The sequence below is a fragment of the Archocentrus centrarchus genome, chromosome 2, assembly GCF_007364275.1.
Source record: "Archocentrus centrarchus isolate MPI-CPG fArcCen1 chromosome 2, fArcCen1, whole genome shotgun sequence".
In the NCBI taxonomy this organism is placed as follows: domain Eukaryota; kingdom Metazoa; phylum Chordata; class Actinopteri; order Cichliformes; family Cichlidae; genus Archocentrus; species Archocentrus centrarchus.
Genome location: NC_044347.1, coordinates 3,325,513 through 3,342,636, shown reverse-complemented (window position 1 = coordinate 3,342,636; position 17,124 = coordinate 3,325,513). Strand labels below are relative to the sequence as shown.

The 17,124-nt window shown below is 46.3% G+C and overlaps 1 protein-coding gene and 1 pseudogene across 1 annotated transcript in view; both read right to left on the bottom strand.

Moving 5' to 3' along the window:
* LOC115794027 (hydroperoxide isomerase ALOXE3-like) overlaps window positions 1-12,469 on the bottom strand; it is a 30,838-nt gene extending 18,369 nt beyond the window's left edge. Inside the window, exon 1 of the mRNA XM_030749262.1 lies at window positions 12,326-12,469. The gene's annotated coding sequence lies outside the window, so the exon portion shown is untranslated. The remainder of the gene's footprint in view (window positions 1-12,325) is intronic.
* Window positions 12,470-13,989: 1,520 nt separating this feature from the next.
* Window positions 13,990-16,905, bottom strand: LOC115795384 (uncharacterized protein K02A2.6-like; annotated as a pseudogene).
* Between the last annotated feature and the right edge of the window lie 219 nt (window positions 16,906-17,124).

Below are 17,124 nucleotides of genomic sequence, written 5' to 3'. Positions count from 1 at the left end.
AAAAGCTGCTCCCACTTGTTAACTGAGTGACGGGGCCTACACATGTAACCAGAAAGCACACCTAAAGCGTAATCACAGTCTTTGTGAACCTGTAGTTACATTTCTCGAGGTTCATGTCATTTTTCTTAAAGGCCTTTCACAGCTCCACTGGTGCTGAAAACTAATGTTTGACTATGGCTTTCTGAATACAGCTATCGATTATTTTCAGAATCGAGTACTGTATCGATTATTCTATCAATTAATCAAGTAATCGGATAAGAAATAATTTTTTGTACTAACAATTCATCTGCCCATTTTAACTTCCATACTGCAATTTTTCTCTATGTCACATGTGTCAGACTCAAGGTCTGCGGGCCACTTCCGGCCCACGATCTAATTTTATACGGCCAGCAAGATGATTTCATATAGTTATTATTAATAGCCTACGGGTAAATGTGCTCCCACCACTTATACTACAAATTCCACGCACTGCAGCAGCTGCCTGTTGTGCCAAAAAGTGATCGTCTGCCAAAAAGTGATTGCCAGAAAATGATTGCCTGTATTTATACTGTGTAAATGACTTGCTGACCTAGAATCTGTGAAAAATATGTCAAACATTTCTCTTGTGAATGATACCAAGTAATTTTGAGTAAGAAACAACATTTCTGTCACAAGGTAGACGCTGCAATCAGTGTTTAGCAGCGACTTTTATATATTCTTTATTTATCAGGGTAAAAACTGTGATCGGTCAGATTTTAAAGAGAAATCTGGCCAAGAGAGCAGCAGAAATCAGAACAAATATAACATTACTCTCTATAAAGATATTTTAAGTGACCAAAGAGGACTGGATTTATTATAATGTACGTGCAATAATGCAGAGTCATAAACATAATTGAAAAACAGGCCATTTCTTCATTTTATATTTAAGCCCTTCATAAATCCTATTGACTACACTCTATTCACCAATATAAGCAAAGACATTACACATAAAAGCACATAGAAACATCGAAAATCACTTTATGGCAGACGATCACTTTTTGGCACAACACCGGCAGGCCACGAACTGTGCGCTATCCCGTTTTCCGTGTTGCCGATTGATCAGTGATCAGCGGATAAAACATCGGTCAGCACTTTTCACAGTGACATTTAAGCTGCCTGACTCCCCAAAAATGACCAAAAGAAAAGTGGAAAACAGGGATTTTCCAAACAGGCGGGAGGCAAAAGACCTGAACGCTGACATCGGAGGTAAACCATCTGTCTCTTTTCCTCACTTGCTGCGGGGGAAAGAGCGGATTGGTGGGACAGATACGGAAAAGATGAAGAGAAGACCTGCACAGGTGAGCTGACAGTGCATCACTGCGTCACACAGCAGGAAACGCTGCGCAGCAAAGTCCTGAAGACAGAACGCGTCATAAACACAGTAACACAGACAGGGAACTTTGTAAGAGGCAATTTCAGTCTTTTCTGGAGTAAATAGTTTCTGAATTTGGTGACGCGCCTTATTACACAGGTGCGATGAGCTGCCTGAGGAAATCTGTCAGTTCATAGAAAGTGAAGGAAAAGCCTCAGCAGGGCTCCGGGATGAAAGGTGGCTGCGAGAGTCACTTTTCTCATGAAGCATCATATTTTATTCTATTCTATTGGCTGGCATTGCATATAAAACACCGGGACACGACCCCAAGGTTCTTAAAGCATAATACACCAACACAAGTATAAATGCCGACAACGTCGCCCCCTTAAGTTGAAAGGCTCTACAAAGATTCGCCACAGAAGCTGCTAACTTAATGAGCTGCTAACTAAGAAGTTTACCTGAAAGTGCAGCAGAGAAAGTGGCCAGGCTGGAGACAGAGGTCTGCAGGCAGGAATGTACAAGAAGTCCGACAGAAGGATTTTTATACCGTGGAGGAAGGTCACATGATGGGGGGGGGGGGGGGGGGACTGTTTCGAGAAAAGTGACGTTTAAGAAAAAATAAACATAAATAAAAAGCAAATTGAGGTTTGCAGCCATAAGAAATATGATTTTCACACCTTATTTTGTACTATATTTAATTCTAATTATGAGCATTTTGGGCTTGTGATGTTTAAAAAATAATAATATATTATTATTATTATTATTATTGTTATTATTATTATTATGAGCGCCCCCAGAAAGTTGACTCTGCACTGTTTCTGCACGCGCCCTCCTACATGGTGTCTCATCCCCTTTGTGTTGCAGTTGTGTGAATTAAATTGTGGGTTAGTGAATTGGTATGTAGTCCTGACTTTACAGGAAGTAGTGTGCTAGACTCAGGAAACAGCCTTGGCGTGCACCACTTCTTAGTGTGGGCAGGAGGCGAGGTGGAGGCCATTTTTGATTATGTGGGCATAATATAATTCAGAGTTCAAACATTTATTCAGGAATTATCACAACATAGTCACACAGTAGAAAAACTGGACACTCTAATGCCTTTCACAGCCCTCCATTCAACTACACATTCACAAAAGTCTGTCCAAACTTTGGATCAAACTTCTTATAAAATGGCTCTCACAGTTCCCAGTACCTATAAAAAATGCAAACCTGTTGCTTTGAGTAGTTTACTTAAGATGAAAAAGTCAGAGAAACATATTCGTTCTTCATTATTTGTACTGTTTTTTGATGATGTTACAGGTTTTTGCAGCAAAAGTTGAATCTGAAACTAAAAGATGAGTTTCATTCTGAGTCATCTCCTCGTCAGTGTGTGCAACAAAAGCTGCTCAGTGTGTTTCCTGGCAAAAGGACTCCAGAAGCTTTCCAGCTCCACTTTGGAATTTGGCTGTGCAAACATCATTTATGCAGTTCATGGTACAGTAAGAGAATCTGTCATATTGCAATGAAGGAAGCAAATGTTTGTTGAGTTGTGTTTTAAGCATGAGATATAAGATCACCATTACACACATAAATCAGAACACACCAAGTTATTTCACATCCCCATAATCTATTGATCCATGGTTATTGATATTAATAATTGATCTCATCTTTGGTTTGTCAATGATGCTCTTGTCAGGTGTATTAGCATTTATATTTAATCAGTCCAATCAAGATTCTTCTGACTGGACAGCGACGAGCCAGTAGCAGTGTGGGCCCTTCTTGGTGGTGGGGTTTTGTCCAGTTTGTGGTCACGGTTGCTGTGCTGCACTTGGGGTGAGATCGGTGCGTGTGTGTATCGCTGTGATTATTTGTTTTTTTCTTTTTGTTGTGAAGGTCCCCTGCTACTTGTAAGTCTAGCTTGGCTTTTATCTCTTGGGGTTTATTTATTTTTGTTTATTTTGCGGTTGCGTGAGCCCTTATTATTGTAGTTTTATTTCTGGTTTTATGGTTTTATGCCCATTTTTGACAAATAAAGAAACTGTTAATCTAGAACCATATCTCTGTCCCAGTGTATAATTTTGAACCTGTGCAATTATTAAGGTGTTTGGTTTTTTTATTTTCTACATTTAAAAGTAAGACTTTTCAGAGGGTGAAATTCCCTCCGGTGGCATTGTCGCAGCAATTTACTTAAACATCGGAAAAAGGGCCTTGACCACACCGTCACATTCAGGATACACCTTGGGGACAGAGAATTGGTTCTGTGATTTATTGTGCCATCTATTTGTTTTCTTTGTTTGCAATTTTAATAAACTAAAACTTTTTTTTTCTGACTTTAGGCAAAACAGCAGTATCTGGTCTGAGGGGTGGGTGTGTACTTGAGTTTGAGGTAATTTCCCCCCTCCCCCTGTTTTTTTTTTTTTTTTTATGATTGAATATGGAGGAAGAATTACAGCAGCTTAGAGACTTGGTTGCAAAGCTGCAAGCTGATAAGGAACAGCTTCTTCAGGAAAAAAGTGTAGGAGTAGATGGGGCCGTGGCTGCCCTCTCTGACCCGGTTGGTTCCATTCCCTCCAGGAACATCACCACCCACTCCCCGTAGCATGTGGCTTCCAGTGTGGGGTACAGGGCAGCTCAGGTCACGCTCCGCTCCGTCCCGTTAATTCAGAGCTAGGTGAGCTCCGGGAGCTGTTAAAACACCAGCAGGAACAGTTGCAGCAGCTTACTCAGACAGTGGCTTCTCTGCAACGTTCACGGACACCTAGCCGGCCTGTGTTAAAGGGGCCGGTGATTTGCAGGCGGTGTCAGCAGCCCGGGCATTTCGCTAGGGAGTGCGATGGGGAGCGTGTATCACGCCATGTTCGTGTGGGTGCAATGGCTGGTACTTCGGGTAACTCTGTAGACCCGCGCTCTTCTGCTGGGTCGTCGGAAAACTGACGCCCACTGAGCTGATGAGCCACGGTTCAGTGGGGGGTCCCTAGGCTCCATAGAAAAACGGCTGAGCAACCTAATGTCATCGTGTCCAACGATGAATGTTTTGTTAGGGGGGGGTAGCTGTCCAATGTCTAATAGATACGGGCTCGATGGTCTCTACTGTGACCGAAAGCTTCTTTCTGGAGCATTTTGCCCCCTGGGGACAGGAGTGTTTGCAGTCTTGCCAGTGGTTACAGCTTCGGGCTGCCAATGGCTTGGCTATTCCCTATGTTGGCTATTTGGAGCTCAGTGTGTCACTTTGTGGTAAGGTGATGTCTGGCTGTGGGGTTCTGATAGTAAAGGACCCCCCTGGTGTGGTGTCTGCCCCTGGAATCTTGGGGATGAATGTCATTCGCCGGTGTTACAAGGAGCTATTTGGGGAGCATGGTCCAGCATTGTTTCATTCATGTGCTGTATCCCAGGCTCCAGAATCAGTTGTGGAGGCCCTGCAGCAATGTCATCAGGCGGAGGTGCAAGTTCCAAGGGACCCAGTTGGGACCATTAAGGTACGAGGTCCCCGAACAGTGTGCATCCCAGGAGGAACTATGAAGTTGGTAGCCACCACTTGCGCTGAGCAGTTTTCAGGCAAGACTGTCCTGTTTGAACCTTTGGGGTCAGGATTGCCAGCTGGGTTACTTGCTTCCCCGTGTCTTGTACCGGTGACCAGAGGTACGGTATACCTCCCTGTGACCAACGTGGGGACAGCCGAAGCCTTTCTGCACCCGCGCACTAACCTCGGGGCGCTAAGCAAGGTACAGGCTGTTAGCCTCCCGGCAGGGGTTAGTGAGGAGCAGGGGCCCCTTGCCACAGTTTTCACGCAGGCTGCTTCCACTTCTTGTCAGGATAAAATTGAGGAAGTGGATTTGTCTGTCTTGACCAGGTCAGAGCAACAGGAGGTAAAATCTTGTTTGCAGCGGTACAACTCCGTGTTCTCCAGCGGGGATGGGAACTTGGGCTGTACAACCCTCATTTCACATGAGATACCGCTACTTGATGACACCCCTGTTCGGCAACCATACCGGCGAATCCCACCTTCAGATTATGAGGCCGTCAGGGCTCATATCAACCAGCTTCTGGAAGCCCAGGTGATTAGGGAAAGTAGTAGCCCTTATGCCTCTCCAATTGTCCTGGTCCGTAAAAAAGATGGTAGCCTGCGCTTGTGCGTAGACTACCGGCTGCTTAACAGCAAGACCAGAAAAGACGCATTTCCCTTGCCCCGTATTGAAGAGAGCCTGGACGCACTGGCTGGAGCTCGTTGGTTCTCTACTCTCGATCTGGCCAGTGGGTACAACCAAGTTCCAGTTGTTGAACAAGACAAACCAAAGACCGCGTTTTGTACGCCCTTTGGATTGTTCGAATGGAACCGCATGCCATTTGGGCTGTGCAACGCTCCCAGTACCTTCCAGCGGTTGATGCAACGGCTGTTTGGGGACCAGCAGTGTCAGTCGCTGCTGCTATACTTGGATGATATTATCATCTATTCATCCACGGTATCCCAACATCTGCAGCGGCTAGAGGTTGTCTTGGCCCAACTTCAACAGGAGGGACTTAAGGTTAAGCTCGAGAAATGCGCCTTTTTCCAGCGAGAGGTGAAGTATTTGGGTCATGTGATTTCTAGGGAGGGAGTTGCTACAGACCCCGCTAAGATTGAGGCAGTGGCAAAGTGGTCTCATCCCACAAGTGTAACCACTTTGCGTTCCTTTTTGGGCTTCGCCAGCTATTACCGCCGTTTTGTTTTGGAGAGGTTTGCCATGTTGGCTGCCCCTCTGCATAGGTTGGTCGCTGCTATAGATGGCACGAAATCAAGGAAGGGTTCGGGGCAGGCTCTGAGTGAAGCCTGGACACCACAGTGCGAGGAGAGTTTTGAGGCTCTCAAGGCCCGGTTGGTGTCAGCCCCAGTGCTAGCTTATGCCAACTTCAAACAACCTTTTGTGTTGGAGATCGATGCTAGCCATAATGGCCTGGGCGCCGTTCTTTCTCAGGAAACTGAGAATGGGGTTAGGCCAGTGGCTTACGCCAGTCGGGGCCTGCGGCCCACTGAGCGCAACATGACCAACTACAGCTCTATGAAGCTGGAATTCCTGGCGCTCAAGTGGGCCGTGACCGAAAAGTTTCGTGAATACTTGCTGGGTCATAAGTGCACGGTCTTCACCAACAATAATCCCTTGAGTCATCTTCAGACGGCTAAGCTGGGTGCTCTTGAACATCGGTGGGCAGCCCAACTGGCACTCTTTGATTTTGAGATAAAGTATCGACCAGGCCGCAGCAATAAAAACGCTGATGCGCTTTTTCGCCAGTGCAAGTCTGGCCAGGAGATGGCAGAGTCTGCAGTTCCTGGGTTGCCGGTTCCTGCTCTCTTTCAGCAGGCTCCTTGTCCGGGACCAATGCTTCCGACCATGCAGTCGGCCATTTCAGCCTTCCCTTCCCTTTCCCCTGCTGAGCTTCAGGTGTTGCAGGAAGACGACCCCTCGCTGAAGGATTTCTTGATCTTTTGGAAGTGGCAGGTGCCTCCCTCTCCAGAGGAGAGACGGCAGGTTCCTGGGCTTGTACTGGTTTTGTTGAGGCAATGGGATCGGTTGGCAGAGAGGGATGGGGTGCTGTGTCGCCAGACTTGGCGTTCAGACGGGGGCGAGGAGTGCCTGCAGTTGGTCCTCCCTGAAGTGCTTAGGTCACAGATGTTGAAATGGTTGCATGATGACCATGGACACCAGGGTGTAGAGCGCACTTCTGAGTTGGTTAGGCAGCGCTGTTACTGGCCCGGCATGTCTTCTGACATTAAGCAATGGGTCCAGAGGTGTGAGCGCTGTCAAGTAGCCAAAAGGGTAGGATCTGGGTCACATAGCTACACGGGCCACCTATTAGCAGCAAGACCCAATGAGATTGTGGCTATGGACTTCACTGTCCTGGAACCCTCTCATGATGGATTTGAACACGTGTTGGTAATCACCGATGTATTCAGTAAATACACGGTTGCTGTTCCCACTCGAGATCAGCGGGCTTCCATGGTAGCCCAAATTTTGATGCATGAATGGTTCTTCAAATTTGGGGTTCCTAGTCGGATTCATTCCGACCAAGGGCGGAACTTTGAGAGTTCCCTGATCAGACAGCTATGCGAGCTGTATCAGGTAGACAAATCTCGTACCACCCCTTATCATCCAGCTGGAAATGGGCAGTGTGAGAGGTTTAACCGGACCCTCCATGATTTGCTGCGCACCCTTCCCTCTTCTCGGAAGCGGGACTGGGCGTCGTGTTTACCACATGTGCTGTTTTGTTATAACAGTCCCCCCCATCAGAGTACAGGTGAATCACCTTTTCTGCTGATGGCAGGGAACCAAGGCTCCCTGTTGACTTCCTGCTGGGTCGAGTTCAGGATCCCGTGCCAGGAGAGGTACAGGATTGGGTACCAGAACATCGCACTCGGCTGAATATTGCCTTGGCAGGGGCCCGTGAACGGTTGTCCGCAGCTGCTGCTCGACGCAAAGAACACCATGACCAAAGAGTGCATGCTGCATCGTTGGCGGTTGGTACATTGGTTTATCTGCGCGACCATGGTGTGCGAGGTCGGCACAAAATTTAGGATGCCTGGAGTTCTGTTTTACATCAGGTCATGAAGGCACCTCAGGGCGATGGGGCTGTTTACACCGTTGCCCCAGTGGGGGACCCGAGTAAGGTTCGACAGGTCCATCGGGACATGTTAAAAGCGCAGGTGGGTCCAGGTTCATCTGTGCTTTCCCCGGAGATCCCACCGGCAGTGGCTGACAGCGAACCGGATTCAGGTAGTGAGGATGATGTGGTGTTGTTGGTGTCAAGGGTTCCGCAACAACCTGTTGTACCTAAACCAACAAGCCCCACTACCCCGGTGGTCCCCAAGCCATTGCCTACATCTGACATGCCAGCTCAACAGGTACATTGTTCCCCCTTACCCCTTGCGGAGCAAGGGGGAGCCAGTGAATTACCCTCGCGACGGTCTGCACGAACTACAGCAGGCCAACATTCTAATGTTCATCACCTCCCAAGGTCGGTCGGCTCGCAAGTGAATGTGCCGTCATCTTCGGCATCGATTGCTAGCACCCAGAGGTCAATTTTTAGGCCTTGGTGTTAGTTTTGGATGATCAATCGCCGGGGCGGCGATTCAAAAGTAGGGGGTAGATGTGGCCGACCTGGGTTACGGTGAGTGATCGCTCCCTGTTTCTCTCTCCTCTCGCTTGCTCTCTACGTGACGTCATACCACACCTGTGGTTGATTGCAAAGTGGCGTCCCTTAGGATAAAGGCATGCGGCTTGCGAGTTGGATTATTCCTTTGTCTAAAGTGTGGAAGTAACAGAGCAGCTGGTCGAATGGTGTTAATTCCTCGTGTGAATACGACAGTGTAGCTGCCGGATATAAGAGCCTTGACTGTTAGCGTGGTGGTATATCTACAAACCTGCCTTTCTGGATTCCCAGCTTTGTAAACAGGTTATCAGCACCTGTTGCAGCTTACTATTCCTACTGCATGCTTCACCCATGACCGCAGTGATTTTCCCCTATAACCAGCCTGCTGTTTTGCCTACTGAGGGCTGTTTTGCCTACTGAGGACTGTTTTGCCTACTGAGGACTGTTTTGCCTACTGAGGGCTGTTTTGCCTACTGAGGGCTGTTTTGCCACGCCTCGCTAACGGATTCGCACCCACCTGGACTAAGTATATCGCTTCAGTTTGACACATTATACCGGAACTGACTGTGATGCAGTGGTGGTATCTAATTTAGCTTGGCGTCCTTTTTTAACTATTATTTGTTGGTTTTATACTGGGCATTTTAGAATTATTTTTTATTTTTTTAATTTTTATCCTTTGTCCAAATTGTTGTTATAAGGTGCTCATTTGTGTGATTATCACACCTCATTGTGAGTGTTTCTATTTGCTTTTGTTTATATTTTTTTTCTTGTCTTTGGCTTTAGGTGTGACTGGACAGCGACGAGCCAGTAGCAGTGTGGGCCCTTCTTGGTGGTGGGGTTTTGTCCAGTTTGTGGTCACGGTTGCTGTGCTGCACTTGGGGTGAGATCCTTGCGTGTGTGTATCGCTGGGATTATTTGTTTTTTTCTTTTTGTTGTGAAGGTCCCCTGCTACTGGTAAGTCTAGCTTGGCTTTTATCTCTTGGGTTTATTTATTTTTGTTTATTTTGCGGTTGCGTGAGCCCTTATTATTGTAGTTTTATTTCTGGTTTTATGGTTTTATGCCCATTTTTGACAAATAAAGAAACTGTTAATCTAGAACTATATCTCTGTCCCAGTGTATAATTTTGAACCTGTGCAATTATTAAGGTGTTTGTTTTTTTTATTTTCTACATTTAAAAGTAAGACTTTTCAGAGGGTGAAATTCCCTCCGGTGGCATTGTCGCAGCAATTTACTTAAACATCGGAAAAAGGGCCTTGACCACACCGTCACAATTGCATCTATCTTTGGGTCAAATCAAAGTCCAACTCTATGAAGCTCTTTCTCCAAGTATAAAAAAGAAATTGTCAACTGGACCAATGCACAGGTAGCAGTTGAATATGCAGCCTTCAGCTTCCAACCAGTGGCGGATCTAGGATTTTTCTGAATAAGGGGCCATCAAGGGGCCACAGTATTCATAGAGGGGCCAAGTATTTGTGGTAGATGTGGTGATATACGGACCAATAAAAATTAAAGCCATTACATTAAAGTTATGGTAAATCTTATCACCATGAGTTGTAAGAATTCAGTGAACTTATGTGCCATTTTACTAAATAACAATATCAGACATTTCATACATTACAGCATTAACTGTTGTTGCTCTCCCTAAATGATTTCTGACCTGATGAAAAGGGGCTGGAGGTGCTCTGCTCCTGACCAGCCTCTGGTCTACTGTGTCCTGCTGCTCTCTCCCTCCTCTCACCCTGCTCATTTTCAGCTGCAGACTCACTCTTGCTCAAAAACTGCTGAATTCCCTCCTGAGACTGACCCTTTCTGTTCATATTCTTCTCTATGACTGCCAGACATTATAGTTAATGTTAACACACAAATGCAAATTACAAAGAAGTACATGAATTAGCGAAATGCTAACATTCATGTCCAAACACAAGCAGGGCCTCAGTTAACATTACTCTTAACTAACTTTGCTTCTTAATTTAATGTTTGTCAGACTTACGCTGTGTGACAGCTGTGAGTAAAAAAGAATTTATGACTTATCATTATCGACAAATTCCTCAAAATATACACTGGCATTGGTTGTCGGTTAAAAAACTTTCTCCACGAGATCGTTCAGATCTTCTTTTTCTTCTGTAAGCTTTATTCATGCTGGACATTCCTATTTGGCTCATTCGCGCTACTGGTGTTTCGGCATGGAATTGCATCCACCTATAATTTGATCCTCACTCTTGGATAAAGGACAGATGAGTGACAGGACAGGGGCACTTCAGGGGGCCAATCAGATTTCAGATGGGGCCAATGCCCCTGTGGCCCCGCCCCTAGAACCGCCCCTGCTTCCAACACATCAGTTCTGACAGTGCAGCTTATATTTACTGTCCTCGAAGTATTCCTTCCACCGTGTGACTATAGCCTCAGTTGAAGTCAGCAGCACCCCACCCACACTATAGACCGCGTGATTGGAGCACTGCTTTCCCCTCCTGAGTTGCCTGACAGTTTGCCAGAATTCTTTCTGGCTTTAAAAACTTCATGTTACTAAATTATGAAGGGGAAAAATGCAGAACCTTGACCTAAAACAACATCAGCAGTTGTCACTACTTTGCCAATGAAACAGAGGCTCTGACTATTTTTTTCCTCACTGTGTAGTTCTATATTTTTAAATCTAAAACCCTGCAGTGGGATTTTCACCACAAAACAAACAACAGGTGTTAGCTACTGTACAGAGAGCTCATCAATAACACACAGACATGAGACACAACAGCAGACAAATCTCTTTTAATTTGTATCCATATTTGTGCACACTGCCACACTTTGTTTCTGCTGCTGATCAGAATTTATAAAATAAACTCCAGCAGGAAACGTTGAAACCGAAACTAAAACAAGATGAGTTTCATCCTGAGTCATTTCTTTGTGGGTGTGTGATACAAAAGCTGCTCTGTGTGTTTCTCAGTGGAAGGATTCCAGGGGCTTTCAGCCACTGCTTTGGAATTTGCCTGTGTTGTTGACCTTTGGTTGCAGGAGGAATAGCTGAGGAAACGATGCAGTTTTCAGCCAAGAGAGTAGCTGGGAGAGACTATTAACACACATCTTATTGATGCTGAGCTTTTTTCAAGTGGCTAGCTACATCAGCCAGCACTGAAAGGACACAGGTTCATATGTTACCTGAGCAAATACAAGAGGAGCAGCACAGGGAGGAGTAACTACTGAGTTAGTAATGCTAAATATAAAATGGGACCTGTGACAGTTGTTAGGCATGTTAGACAATGACTGTTTGTGCTGCTCCGACAGCCTTCTGATGAAAGGCTGTTGAACCTTCGTGTTGGTGAGTCTTATCAAACAGGAGGACAGGTTTGAGGACTCTAAAAGGCCTCAGCAGCCCTGAGTAACCCTACAGTCTGAGAGTGAAGTGCAGTGCTATGGTCGTGTCTTTAAGACAAGGTGGGGCCTGATTATTCAAGACCTTGTATCGTGCTGTATGTGAGAATGAGTGAAACACAGTAATTCTCTAATATGCCTAACAACTGTTGAATTCTGGATTTCCACTCCTCTCCAAAGTATTGGAACAGTGAGGCCAATCCCCTTATTTTTACTGGAGACTCAAAACATTTGGGCAAAAGACTGACATGCCAGCTTTTAATTTGAGGCATTTACAGTACCAAGTTTGGACACTGAGCTGAGCTTTTTTTAAACTGGGTTGCTCTCACTCAGTGCTGTGTGTTGTCATCTGTCACCTAAATACATTAAGGACTATTAAAATGGCTTTTCTGAATTATTACCTGAAATGATGCCTAAACATGACTGGGTCCTTGTTACTGGAGATTTTAATGTACATGTGCTGTCCTGACAAACCGATGGTCAAGGACTTTTTAAGCTTAATTTGACGCTTGGTCTTCCTGTGTGTGTCCTACCAGTTCTTGTTCTCTCTGTCCTCTCTTGTGTTGTCTCATGGATGGTGGTTCAGCGGGTGGGCACAGTTCTGGTCTCTGTCCTCTGGGCACTCTTCCACCTGGCGATTCACCTGTTCCTAATGATCTCATCAAGACCACTATTTAAGCGGGCGAGCTGCCAGTAGTCTTTGCTGGATTGCTTACTGTATCACAGTTAGTGTTGCTGGCTCCCGTACCAAGTGTGTTATTGTTGCTGTGCTTATTTGGTTTGGTTTGCTGCTTGTTTCCTGTCACTCAAATCATCTGGAGTTAGAGGAGAGGCCTGCCACGAGAGGAGAACAAACACTTAAGGATTACCGAGTCTGGACCGGAGCTGACACAGAGGCTTCGAAACACACTTTGAACATGATAAGTAACCAATAAGTAACCAATAAGTAACCTATTGGTTACTTATCCCACTGCTTATCTTTAAGCAGTGGGTCGGAGCTTGCTTCAGTTGACGTCACTGATGACGTTTGAACCACTTCACTGCTTCATTCAGACCGAATCAGCTGACAGTTCAGTTCAGAGTATTTAAGACGACTGAAACACAGTTTCATGTCTTGCACCAAACCTGCTGTGTGCCAATAACAGCTGTTGTTTAACTGAATTTTGGACTTTCAATAATGGAGCTGTTTTTGTAACATTGTATGTTACAAAAAATGTCATTATTTCTACTTATATCTGAAACCTGTGCAGATAACGAGAGCATGGAAAATGATTAATTTTGACAACTAAACCATATCAATAGCCCCTAAAATAATTAAGTTACAGCCAATTAATCTCTCTGATCTCCTTTTTTAAATTGAAACATGAAACTAGGCATCCATATACCTCCAAATGTGCAATCAGCGGCTAGTGACGTTCAACATGTCAAAAAGCAATCAGGTGAGCTCAGATGACGTCACTTGCCAAAGACATGGTGATTGTAACACACCTATTCAGTGTTTATTCAAATATAATACTCATAGTGCCATATCATTCAAGAGGCGCCTTTCTTACTCCCTTTCTTACTTCCTGGGGAAGCTGTTCCTAATGTGTGTGATGATCACGTGAAGGAGAGAGAGTCAGACAGTCAGCCAGGTTCATGGCTGACTTCCTTCCTTTCAACATGCTGACCGATGCGGTCTGTTATGTTGCTCCCTTATAGTGTCACTAAGTAAACATTATTACTCGACACACAGAGCATGGAGGACAACTTCTTGCTGGTTCACTCATTTGTTTATTATGCAACTGTTGCTATCAGAACCCCTGTATGCCCTAGTGGCGGTCTGCCCCCCTGTGGTAAGTATTGGTAGGACATCTCTAGGTTCATACATCACATATCTCCTCCCCACTAAGATTTGTTGTCAGTAACAAAAACATTTCTTCGGAAACAAACGTAAGACATTATATCCCCTTTTAAACTACATGAGATTATTTCTTTCTTTACTTCTCCACAACATTACCAGAAAATAGGAGAGTTATGTCACAGCTTATAATCACTTCAAATATCAAAACTCAGAACCATTTAACAACATTCTACAAGAGCAAACATTCTTAAACATTCTTCAACTTTTTCTTTTCTTTTTTTTTTTTTTTACAACATCTTGGAATGTCAACATTGTTCAACTCTTTTTTTTTTTCTTTTTTTTTTTTTTGTGGTTGTTAAGTTTACTGATCCCTGTAACGTACCGGCGGACGTGTGATCCTCACAGGATATCGTCGTACAGTCCCTGTTGTCTCTGAATGTTCTGTGTGTGTCATTTCTGTGGACTGTGGTGTCTTGAGTGTTTTGGGTGTTTTTGGTGGTGCATGTGGTGTGTGTGGCACTGTATCAGTATCCTCCTTCTGTTGAGGTGTATTTGGGTCAGGTGTGGTTGTCTGAGGAAGTGACAGCGGACAACTCACAGGAAAACTCCCTGCAGTCTCTGGTGGGTCTGACTCGGGCCGAGTCAGCATCTGGTCCACATGACGCTTCCAGACCCCTTGTGTACCCACATGTACCTTGTAGGACACTGGTCCGGTCTTCTCGATCACCACAGCTTGCGTCCACTTATCCTCCCCCCTCCTATAATCACGCACGAGCACTGGCTCACCAAGTTCAAACTGTCTCTGTTTACAGTGTAGCTGGCGTCGTTGCTGTTGAGCCTCTTGTGACTGGTGCACTGTTCCAGCCATACTTGGTTTCAGGAAATCCAGTCGAGAACGCAGCTTGCGTCCGATGAACAGCATTGCAGGGCTTTCCTTGGTTGTTGCATGGGGGGTGTTACGGTAGGTCAGGAGGAACGTATCCAGACGCTGCTGCACTGGTGTAGTTCCTCTGGAAGATTTCAGAGCGTGCTTGAAGGTTTGCACAAATCGCTCTGCCAAGCCATTGGAGGCAGGGTGGTATGGTGCTGAGCGAATGTGTTTAACTCCATTGGCTTTCAGAAACGTGCTGAATTCTTCAGAGCAGAACTGAGGGCCGTTGTCGCTTACAAGACTGTGTGGAATGCCATAGCGACTAAAAAGTCCCCTAAGCACTTGGATGGTTTTGCTGGATGTGGTGCTATCCATGATGTGCACCTCGGGCCATTTGGAGTGTGCGTCCACTATGACCAGGTACATGTGCCCTTCAAATGGACCTGCAAAGTCCACATGTATCCGTTCCCAAGGACTGGATGGCCACATCCACGGGTGTAAGGGTGCTAGGCCAGGGTCTTTCTGCACTCGTTGACATGAGTGGCACGATTTTGCTTGGTGCTCGATCTGGGAGTCGATGCTGGGCCACCAAACGTAGCTACGAGCTAAGCTCTTCATCCTTACTACACCTGGGTGTGCTGAGTGTAGCTCTGTCAGCACCCGGGGGCGCAGTTTGGGTGGCACAATCACTCTCAACCCCCACATAAGGCATCCGTGCTGCACAGTGAGATCATGGCGGCGCTGGAGATAGGGAGACAGCTCACCTGCGTCCTTTGCAGCTGGAAAACGACCAGTTGTGACCATTTCCATGACACGGGACAGGGTGGAATCCGACATGGTGTGACGCTTGATCTCGGCGTTGCTGACTGGCAATGTGTCCAACTGTGACGTGTAGAACACCTCCACTGCACCTTGTTTCTCACTGGGGGCATGAGGGAGCGGTAACCTTGACAGTCCATCAGCGTTGGCATGTAGGGCCCCCTTTCGGTACTCAATGGTGTAATTGTGAGCGGAAAGCATGAGCGCCCAGCGTTGCATGCGAGCTGCAGCCATGGATGGTGTGCTTTTCACTGGACTGAAGATGGTTGTAAGCGGGTGATGGTCAGTGAGTAGCGTGAATGTATTGCCATACAGGTACTGGTGGAACTTGCGTACTCCAAAGACTATCGCTAACGCCTCCCTCTCAATCTGAGCGTAGTTTTGTTCTGCTTTGCTGAGAGTTCTGGATGCATAGGCGATGGGTTTTTCATCGCCATCCGGCATGACATGCGAGAGAACAGCTCCGACCCCATAGGGTGAAGCATTGCAAGCGAGACGGAGCGGCAACTCAGGGTTGTAGTGTGTGAGCACCTCTTGTGATACCAGGAGTGCTTTGGCTTTCTGGAACGCTGATGCACAGGCTGACGTCCACTGCCATTTCTTTTCTTTGTTCAGCAGTTCATTCAACGGCTTTAGCACAGTGGCCAGATCAGGGATAAAGCGTCCATAATAGTTTAGCATTCCTAGGAAAGATCGAAGTTTACTTACATCGCCTGGTGCTGGTGCTTCCACGATGGCACGTACCTTCTCCGGTGACTTGTGGAGCCCAGCAGCATCGATGATGTGGCCCAGGTATTCCACGGATTCCTGGAAGAAGAGACATTTCTCTTGCTTGAGGTGCAGGCCGTATTCCTCTAGCCTGCTGAGTACTGCATCCAGAGTTTTCAGGTGTGTCTGCTTGTCAGGACCACTGACCAGTATGTCGTCCAGGTAGCAGTGAGTGTGTGGCAGTCCGAGGAGCACCTGGTCCATTGCCTTCTGGAACAAGGCGGGCGATGACGCTACACCAAACGGCAAGCGGTTGAAGCAGAACAGTCCTTTCTGTGTTGAGATGGTCAGCAACTTCTTGGCGCTCTCTTCTACTTCCATCTGTAGATATGCATTAGATAGATCCAGCTTACTGAAGCGTTGACCTCCAGCGAGAGAAGCAAACAAGTCCTCAATACGTGGAATTGGGTACTTGTCGATGCAGAGCTGGGTTGATGGTGACTTTGAAGTCCCCGCAGAGTCTCACGGCGCCGTCCTTCTTGTTCACGGGCACCACTGGCGTAGCCCAGTCACTATGCGCCACAGGTGAGATGACGCCAAGCTCAGTGAGGCGTGTCAGCTCAGCTTCCACTCGCGGTCGAAGAGCATATGGCACATTGCGTGGTGGGCAGAATTTGGGTACACTGTTTGGTCTTAGAGTGAGCCTGGCTTTCACTCCTCTCATGGTGCCTAACTTATCGGAGAAAACAGCGGAGTGTCTCTTTAACACTGTCTCTAAGCTGTCTGTCTGTCTGTACTCAATTGCATGTACAGTCTTTAAGTCTCTCCAATTTAGTTGAATGGCTCTCAGCCACTCCCTGCCAAATAATGGTGGAGCATCCGCCCTCACCACATACAGTGGCAAGACAGCGTGTTGCTTGTTCAATGCCACTTGCACTTTAACAACTCCTTCTGGTGCCAAAGGCTCTCCTGTGTATGTCTTTAGTATGATATCAGTGGGTTGCAGAGGAAACTTATACAGCTTTCGTTTGTACAGTTCCCAAGGAATCAATGACACTGCAGCCCCTGTATCCAATTCCATCTCCATTTTC